Genomic DNA, 10682 nt, shown 5'->3' with positions numbered 1-10682 from the left:
TTCCTGAATGTTTTGTGATGAGAGTTTGTTGGACTTGCTGTTTTCTTTGATCAGTGTGTTTATTTTCTCTATGGTGTCTTCAGAATCTGAGATTCTTTCTTCTATCTCTTGTATTCTGTTGGTTATGTTTGTTTCTGTATTCTCTGTTTGTTTACTTAAATTTTCCATGTCCAGCCGGCCCTCTGTTTGTGTTTTCTTCTTTGCCTCCATTTCAGTTTTCAAGTCTTGAACTGTTTTCATTATCTGTTTGATTGTTTTTCCTTGGTTTTCTAGGGTATCATTCACTGATTTATTCAATTCTTCAAATTTTCGGTTATATTTCTCATCCATTTCTATAAGGGCATTCTTTACATGCTGTTTAAGGGCGTCAATCACTTTCATGAAGTCAATCTTTTCTACTTCTTCTTGATTAAGGTGTTCATGTCCTCCCGTTGTGAGGTCGCTGGTTTCTGGTGGCTTCATGTTGCTTTTCGGATTGTTGGGTGAATTCTTGCATTGGCGCCTGCCCATCTCTTCCTCCGAATGCTCCCCTATGGATCTTCTTTTACAGGATCAGGTCTCCTTGCCTACTGATGTACCTTCCCAGTGCTGGCTCTCCCCAGTGATGGCTCTCCTGGTGCTGAGATCAGATCTCCGTGCCCAATGATGGCTCTCCCCAATGCTGGCTCTCCTGGCGCAGAGATCAGGTCTCCGTGCTGGTTGGGTAGCTCATAAACAAAGCGCCTACCTTGCTTGGTGCAGGCAGGCTAGTGAAACAAAGGAACTCGCGCCCGCTTGGTTGCCCTGCGGATTCGGAAGGACCCAGCGCCCAGACAGGCTGAGCTGGGTGATGTTATGTGCCGAAAGAGGGCAGGGGGGCCGAGGTGGGGAGAGTTCTGGATGCAAGCTGGGTGGGATAGGAAGAAAGAGGCAGTATGCAGGGAGTAGAGGCCCTGCAGAGAGCCCAAGAAGGGCTCTGGACTTTAAAAAAACTTATTTTCTTTATGGGTATGGGTGTTTTGCCTGTATGTATGTCTGTATCTCACTTGTGTGTTTGGTGCTCACAGAGGATCCCCCGGAACTGCAGTTACAGAGGGTTGTAGCTGCCATGTGGGTGCCGGCAATCGAATCCATGTTCTGGAAGAGCAGCCAGTGCTTTTAACTGTTGAGCCATCTCCAGCTCCACTCAGGATGTTTCTGAAGTTGAGAGGCTCTGGCCATCCTGAGTGCAAACAGTATAAAATGTCTAGATGGCAATCCGAAGATCTAATCTGTGGCAGTAACATTTCAGCCCCCTACCCTATGTGTGTGGAAGCAGAGGACCACCTTGGTTGCCATCCTCGGAAGGGTCATCCATCTCCTTCCAGACACTACCCCTCGTTGGCCTAGAACTCACCACGTAGGCTATAGTGTCTGGCCAGTGAGCTCTGGGGATCCTCCTGTCTCAGCCTTGCAGGGCTGGGATTTATAAGCAGGCACCAAACCATCCGTCTTTTTTACATGGGTTCTAGAGGCAGATGTTTACTGAGTCCTCCCTCCAGCCCTAAAGGAATATTTTTGCCACTGCCCATACTGAATTTTTAAAGCTTAATTAGTCTTTTAAAATGTTTAGTATAAACATCTACTCTCTAGCCAACACTCTTTTTTTAAAAAGGATTTATTTTATTTCATATGCATTGGTGTTTTGCCTGCATGTATGTCTGTGAAGGTCCCAGATCCCCTGGAACTAGAGCAGTTGTGAGCTTTCATGTAGGTGCTGGGAATCGAACCCAGGTCCTCTGGGAGAGCACTCAGTGCTCATAACTATTGAGCCATCTCTCCAGTCCTTGTAGCCCACACTCTATACTCTCATATTCCTGACCAGCTTTATTTATTGTTTGTCCAGTCACTAGAGACAAACTTTGAAGCCCCTGAAGTTGGAAACTTAGGGGTAGGGTCGTCTGCCATGGCACAGAGGCTGCTAATTTTCTAGAATGAAGGCTCTTAAGTTAAGGACCACTATAACTATCTTAGTTACATTAGAAGGTCACACACCTGATCTTTTAACCTCACTTACCCACTGTGTTACACTAAAAGGCCCACATCTCTTGAATTTTACTGCCAGATTCTAGAGTCAGATCATTTTCTGTTCTGTTCTGCACCCTTGGCTCTTCCACAGGCTGGAGGGAGGGTTGGTCTCCATGACTATCGATTGATGGGTGAGATTAGAGCTGCCTTCGTGTGGTTGTGGGCTCTGTGGCAGAGAAGGTGGTTTGGATCAAGACTCGTTAGGGGCTGGGTGAACGGAGGATCAGTATCACTTCAGATGATCCTGTTCCAAATGATCAGATGTCAGAGCTAGACGAGAGCTTATGATGTGGGATTCCTCTCTGTTTGCTGTGAATATGTTTTATTACCATTGGTTAATGAATAAAGCTGTTTCAACCAATGGCTTAGCAGAGCAAAGCCAGGCAGAAAATCCGAACAGAGATATAGAAAGTAGGCGGAGTCAAGGAGATACCATGTAGTTACCCAAGGAGAGAGATGGCTGGAGCCACAGCCTCATGGAGATACACAGACTAATAGTAATGGATTAATTAAGAACAGAGCTGTCTAGGAACACACCTAAGTCATTGGCCAAACACTGTTGTAATTAATACCATTTATGTGTGATGTTTCTCAGGTCTGGGCAGCAGGGAAATGAATGTGCAAACACTGCCTGCAAGCTTAGAGCCTTTATTCATTTAATAACTAATACCTGAGTATTGGTATTTTGCTAGGTGCTTGTGAAACATACATCTAACACCATAGCTCCTTGCTCTTTGAATGATGTCTATGTGGTTCAGCACCTTTTATCTGGAACTAAGGGAACTAGGGTCAGATAGGAATTTCTGCTTGTAAATGACAAAACCAAGACTGAAATGAGGTTGGACACTGATTCCCAGGCTTTTCTCCCCTATTGCCTCTTCATCCTTCTAACTCAGTGGTTCTCAGCCTTCCTACTTCTGCGACCCTTGAATGCGGTTCCACATGCTGTGCTGACCCCAACCATAAAATTATTTTCTCTGCCATCTCATAACTGTAATTTTGCTACTGTTATGAATCGTAACATTAATATCTGATATGCAGATGGTTTTAGGTGACCTCTGTGAAAGGGCTGTTTCAGCCCTGAGGGGTGGAGGACCACTGTTCTAACTTGTTCTTATCTGCTTTCCCCTTCTGCAGTGATCCATCTTAGGCCACTGTTCTCCAGAAGCTCGCTTCATTGTACTCCTCCGAGCTTGGTTGTCTGTTGACTCTCATCTCCAAGGCTGGAGCAGTTTGTTTCATATTGATAAGGGAGTTCCCCCCTTGATTGCTGTTACAACAATGAAATAGTTTCTTTCTTTCTTTCTTTCTTTCTTTCTTTCTTTTTTTCTTTCTTTCTTTCTTTCTTTCTTTCTTTCTTTCTTTCTTTCTTTCTTTCCTTCTTTCTTCCTTCCTTCCTTTCTTTCTTTCTTTCTTTCTTTCTTTCTTTCTTTCTTTCTTTCTTTCTTTCTTCTTTTCTAACTTCAAAATACAGTGGCAATGTCACATTTAAGAGGTTCCACTTACACTCACTTGGTGTCCAAAACCAGTCGCCCCGACAGACGAACCCCAGAGCTAGCAGAATCATCTCAGGGAGCCCAGGCAATGATGGGTTCAATGAAGTTACCTGCTTTCTCTTCAGCCTCACCCCAGCCTTGGGGTGATGGACATTCCATTTGGGGGAATGAATCACACGAAACTTAATCCTAGTAATACCTTAGATTTGCTGGGCACTTTATGCATTTCATGGTGCTTTCACACGAATCATACTCATAACCACCCGAGAAGTGTATTAGACAGATACTAACCCAGCTTTATTGGTGAGAAGCCCAGGCTCAGAAGACGAGATTTGCCGAAGGTTGGTGGTGAGTCAGTGAACTGGGAAGCAGACCAACAGCCATGGATGATTAACCAGACAAGGAGAGAAGAGAAATCCCTTAAAACGACCACAAAGGGATTAATCAGGCAAATGTATGAGCAGGCGGCCACAGTTTATTGAACGCCTACTATGTACCAAGTGTTCTAAGAGGTGCTTCATGTATATTGTCATATCCAAGGTCATAAAACTGCGTAGGATCATGATTATATAGGAAAATAACTTTTTAAAGTTATGTCTTTTGGGGGATTATTCAATAATTATCTCATTTCCCTCTTCCCTTTCCTCCCTCTAGACCCTCCTATATACCTCTTCTTGCTCTCTTAAATTCACGATCCCTATTTTATAGAGGTTGAGGTCTCCTGGGCTCTCCCCATCCACGCTAGCATGTCTATTGTTATGTGCTTGTGCAGCTCCAGTTGGGCGGCCATGTTGGTGAGACTGTATGGATGTAGCTTCTGACATTCCTCAGACACAAGCTCACAGCAAACTCCCTGGTCCTCCGGCTCTTACAATTGTTCTACTCCACTTTCTCCAAGGATCCCTGAGTCTTAGCTGTGGAAGTTCTATTTTAGATGATAAATGATTCTTATCAGCATAGGTACAAGGACTACCCCAAGACTCCCCCAAAACCAAGCAACTTGTTCAAAGTACGAAAACTGAAATATATTCACCACCCTTTGTATTTTCTTATTTATTTGACAAAAAGATAAGCACATGACGTAGAATGGTTAAATAGAACTAGTTAATGTACCCCCTTCCTCATATACTTATTTTTAGGAGGACATTTTTATTATTATAATCTTATTGTTATAATTATTATACTATTGCATATTAACTGGACAGATTACTGACTTCACTGTGGTACTTCCATACATGCATATTTCATGCTTTGGTCATTTCCATCCATCATTCCTTTTTATAGCCCCACTCTCTTCCTTCTCTTGGTACTCTTTTTAGACACTGGAAGTTCTCTTATACATTCAGATCGGCCTGCTTTGTGTTAGTTTTTGGTGATCTGGGTCTCATGTAGCCCAGGCTGGCTTTGAACTCACTCAGTAGCTGAGGATGACCTGGAGCCTCCAGTCCTCTTGCCTTCATCTTCCAAGTGTTGAGATTGCAGACCCAGGGCACCATGCCTGGCTTCTTTTGTTTGGTGGTTTAGTGTCCACCCATGAGAGAGAACATGTGGCACTTGACTTTCTGTGTCTGGCTCAGTTTGCCCAACAGTTCCATCCATTTTCTTGTAACTGACAGGATTGCATTCTTCCTTATGTCTGAATTACACTCCATATTGTCTTTCTCCATCCATCAGTTGGTGGGTACCGAAGCTGGCTTCACATCTTAGCTGTCTTGTAAATAAACACACCTAGGCAAGCATCTGTTTTGTATGCTGAATTCATGACCTTTGGACATACATGTATGTGCTCAGGAGTGGGGTAGTTGGGTCATATGGTAGTTCTGTTCTTTTGAGGAACCTCCATATTATCCTACACATATATATATACACATATGTACATACATATATATCCTACACATATATATCCTTCTATACTGATGTATCTCTCACCGATTGCTCAAAGCTTCCTTTCCCCCACATCTTTGCCAACATGCCATTTTTGTTTTTGTTTTTTAAAATAATAGTCATTCTAACTGGAGTGAGATAGTATCTGATTGCGGTTTTGGTTTGCATTTTCCCGAAAGCTAAAGATATTGAATATTTTCTATAAATTTATTGACTACTTCTTCTTTTGATGATTATTTATTTAGATAACATGCCTGCATTTTATTGGATTTGGTTGTGTTTTTGGGAAGAATACTCACCATATTCTCCTGAAGCAATTTTTGAAGGAACGCTCTGCTGTTAACTATGGCCCCCACATGCCACATGTCCCCACATGCCACACGTCTTTGGTTTCCCCACATTCTGAAGCTTGACATCCTTTGATAACAATTTCTCTCCCTCAGCTCCTGGTCACCATCATTGTATTCTCTGCTAGACTTTTAGTTGCCACACATAAGTAAGATCATGTGTTTTTTGTTTTTCCGTGTTTGGCTTATTTCACTTAGCACAATGACCTCCAGATTCATCTATGTTGTCACAAACAACAAGATTCTTTCCTTTAAAAAAATTCCTTTAATTTTCATTCTGTTGTTCTTTATATCACAGCTTTAAAAAATTATTTACTCATTTTTAATTTATATATAAGTGTGTATATGCCTGCATAAGTTATGTGTGTTATTACTTGCGGGTGCCTGAAGAGGTCAGAGGGTGTGGGGTCCCCTGGAGCTGGAGTTACAGACAGTTGTGAGCTACTGTGTGGGTGCTGGGTATTGAACCCTGGTCTCCTGGAAGAGCAGCCGGAACTCTTCACTTCTGAGCCATCTCTCCAGCCCTCTTTATTTGTTTTCAGTTTGAGGAATGCCCACGCTATTTTTTTCACTAGTGAGAGTCATTTGCACCCCATCAACAGTGTACAAGAGTTCTGTTTTCTTTACATCCTCAGCAATAGCTATCTGCTGTCTTTCAATAAGGCATTCTAACAGGTGTGAGGTACTTTTTCACTATGATTTTAATTTACACTTCTCCGACGTTTAGTAATGTATAACATTTCTAAATGTTATTTATATGTCTTCTGTTGAGAAATGTCATGCAGGTCTTTTGCCCGTTTTGAATTTTTTCCTTTTTTTGTTATTCATTTTGTTGTTCCTTACAATTTTGGGGCCGTAACCCTTAGGCTTGTAATAGGTGATTATGGTCCCCTTCCATCCACTACCTCTTCACTCGGTTAATCATTGTTCTTTTAATAAGAGCATCCGACTTCAGCCTCCACCACCTTCTCAAGTTCCACCATCATTACCACGCTTCATTATCATTCCGACTTTCTTTTTGTTCTCAATCTCAACTTTACTCGTCGTCTTCCCTTCTTCACAAGACCAGAAAGAAGCAGTCTTGTGAAGAGTATTGCACGATAAGGAACTTCATGTTTCCCGAGTCCACAACCGCAAGTATCCTCCATCATGACAGGACACACCATCTTTCTCCAGTCAGTCTGCATATTGTTGAAAACATTTCTGTTGAATTAACTTGTCTGTTAGGGTAGGAATCACGGCTATACTCTCTTTTCCAGTTAAAAAGCTCTAGTTGTTATTTTTGTACTCTAGAAAGATCATCTACTCTTGTTCTTGAGGAGGACTTAATCCCACTCACAAGAGACATGTAGGGTTTCTGCCCTCACCACTTTCATTTGTATTGTGCTTTGGATCTGGAGGTTTGCCGCCTGGCCTTGTCTTCGAGGTTCCTTGTTTGCCATGGTCATCACAATTTACTATGTATTCCCTTACTCAGCCAACGTACGTTTGCCACTCTGTGTAAGAAAATGCAGCAAGAACGAGATCCAACCCCAGATTCCAATCCAGTGCCATCAACTACATTTTCCTCATTTGACTGTGTTTTTCTTTGGCTGTGTAGCTGTTTTGCAAGTGGTAATTTGACATAGAAGAATAACCATAATTTTGTTTTAAGTTCTGAAAGAAGTAGGAGAGATCTCAGCTTTTGAGGGCCTCCGTGGTTCTTTTCCTAGATGGTCCCTTTAACCACAAGATGGCCACCGTCTTTTACTCATATGCTTCGCACTTTTACTCTTCAGCCAGCCGTCGCCACCTCCTTTTATGCGAAGGAAGCTTAGGTTAAATAAAATCTCTTTCCCCAAAGAAGAAAGGAACCAAGAAAGATTAAGAACAACTGTACAGAAAAGAGGGGGGAAAAGAGAACCTTCAGGCGTCACGATTCTTACCCACTAACTTGGTTTATTATCATGGGATACCTCAGTCAGAGCTACAAGGTGCCTGTGACCTGGGACTATGACAGCAGGATTTGTGGAGTTCCAGCCAGACTGGCTGAATCTTGGTGAAGAACTCTACAGACCTGCATGATGTTCCTTCTTTTCAGTGTGCCGATTTAGAATTGGAAAATATTTGGGTGGTTATTTTTTCCAGAACCTTCTCATTAGGGACCCTGTTGCTTCTCTTAGAAGAAAGATACCTGGGTAAAGAGTGTCCGTTTCTGAGTATATGAATGAGGTCTGTTGCCCCCTCTCTCCCTGCCATCAAACCCGGGGCAGTGATAATGTTGCTGCAATTTCCATTCTTTCACAGGTCGCCACGGCACTTTTACAATGCAGACTGGGGTTATCTATATTTAAGAAAATGAGGGCATTGCACATACTCTGTGGTGTGGAGCAGAATAAAAACGTTGGTATGTGGGCCTTTGACATTGCTCAGTGTGTAAATGGTGTTTGTCGCCAAGGCTGATAACCTAAACCTGATCCCTGGGACCCAAATGGTGGAAAAACACCAACTCCTGAACGTTGTCCTTTGACCTCCACCTATGCACTACGGTACACACAGGCCTCATTCCTAAAATTAATTTGCGTAATTAAACGTGTGTTTTTTAAAAGTTGGTACATCCTTTATCAGTAAAGCTCCTTCATAAATAGGGGCTCCCTTATCTCCCTATACTCATTTGCCATATGGTTCCTCAATCAAAAATCCCTCGTACAGGTTAGCTCAAGTTCCCGTAGCCCCTCCCCCACAGGATGCAATCCCCACTCAGCTCCCCTTGGGAGGAACGCCTTTCTGCCTTTCCCAATCCTTTCCTTCCTCCGAGGTCCACTTTAGACCAGCCTCTTCCATCAAACCCTCTCTGACAGCTCCTGCCCAGTTCCTTCTTCCTTCTCCGACCGACCTCCTACTGCACAATGGGGCGGGATAACAATAGCCCTCATTGGCCTAGCGGTTGACCGGTACTGGACTTAGTCTTGACTTCTACAAGCTCCCAAGATGAGTGGACAATGAAAATCCAGACCAAGGTAATGTGGCGAGCAAATAGTAAGACTGAGTCATCAGTGCAGGAGTCCAGCGCGTCCCCGATTGCACAGCTTTAAACCCCAGCCTGACCAAACGCTGGGGTTCAGTCACTGCCTGCGTGGGGACTGTTGGATCAGCCCTGCCAGGTCTTCCATTTTTCTTCCTGCCTGGCACCTGCTCTCGCCTTAAAGCGGCTGATTCTTGAGCCAGGAACATTGAGCTCTTATGGGGGAGACTCTGAAACCAAAGAAGATAAAGAGCTGCTTCTCCAGGGACTGTCGGTCTGTTGTCCACATAGGCCATCTACCAGGGCCAGGCTTTTCCCAAAGGGCCCAACCGGAGCCCTCGTACTAAAGCACAGCAGAATGAGGACATGATTTCACTTGTTTGTTATATGAGGTTTTTTGTTATTTAAAAAAAAAAAAGGCTATTTTAAAAAGCACCAGTAGAGAAAATCTCTCTCCTCTGGCTGAGTGACATTTCATGTCTGTTCACATCACTATGTCAGTCTTTGAAGAAAAGGGCTAAGGCAGTTCTCTTTCTTACCAGACAAAGGGAAGAACTGGGCGTTTCTCTGGTAGAAGACCCAGATGCGATGAGTGAAGCCTTCGGATTGAAGCTGACTCACTGACACTGGGGGCCGGAGATGGGTCAGAGCTTTCAAAGTCAGCGAGGGCTCCCGCGGCTCTGGTTACACACCTGCCGGCTGCAGCCAGCCTTGGGATCGGCAGCATTTGGGACAGGACTCCGGGAAGATCTTCAGCTCAGTTTAACTCTTTAAAAATGGATCTTCTCCATATCAGGCAGGAGAGGGATTTATTTTTAAACAACTTAAACAATCAGATCTCACTCACACATATACACACAAGCATACGCCACACAAATACAGGCACTGGCACACGATTAGAGTTCACCAAGCCTGGGAGAGCATGCGATGATTCCTATTTTTATCTAACAAGTTTTTTTTTTTCAGAGTAACATTTAAAAAGCAGTACCTCCCCCGCCCCCACCAAGACAGGGTTTCTCTGTGTAACAGCCCTGGCTGTCCTGGAATTGGCTCTGAAGATCAGGTTGGCCTCAGACTCAGAGATTCGCCTGCTTCTGCCTCCTGAGTGCTGAGATTAAAGGAGTGTGCCACCACCACTCGACACAATGCTTTGTTTTAAAAATAATCTCTTACGGTATGGGCAATAATGAGCGCCCTTGGAATCTTTTCACGTGAGATCCTTCAGATGTCTCAGGGTACTACCAAATGGCCGCAGAGGCTCACCCACCCACCTGGTGGGTCCCTCTTTTGTACGAAGCTGCACTGGCCAGGAATCTTTTCCTAAGTGGCCTCTTCAAGTGGGCAGCGGGAGCTTCCAGAGGGCAGGCAGGCCAGCCTCTGCGTATTCAGATGTCTCACTCGGCAGTTAGTTGACTGCAGAGCAAATTGACCCAAAAGTCACCAACCAGAGCTGCAGTTTCTTATGATCTAATCTTTAAAGTGTCACAATATCACATCTGTCACATACTATTGGCTAACCTAAGTCACCAAGGGCCAGCCAGATTCAGGGAAAGAGAAATTAGAGTCCACACAAACTAGAAGTCACAAAAGATGCTGCCTGCAGCCTGCCACAACCCCTCTGCCGTTAGTTGGTTCGAAGTATGGTTGAAGCCAGTAGCAGGATGAGCCGTCATGTCTGACTGGCTCTGTGAAAACACCCACCCAGAAATCAGTATATGTTCTATGTGTGCCACCCCTTCAGCCTATATGGAGTAGGTGGAAATAAGTACGAGTGTGGTATCTCTTTAAACTGGCCATGCACACCTGCAGCCCTCATTCTGCAAACACGCTGGAATGCATCCTGCATTTATTTGTTAGATTGATGTCCTGTACAATGCGATCTGCCCGAGTAGATTATAGTGTTAA

The sequence above is a fragment of the Microtus ochrogaster genome, chromosome 8 (genome assembly GCF_000317375.1).
Source record: "Microtus ochrogaster isolate Prairie Vole_2 chromosome 8, MicOch1.0, whole genome shotgun sequence".
NCBI classification, from domain to species: Eukaryota; Metazoa; Chordata; class Mammalia; order Rodentia; family Cricetidae; genus Microtus; species Microtus ochrogaster.
This window is presented reverse-complemented; position numbering follows the sequence as displayed.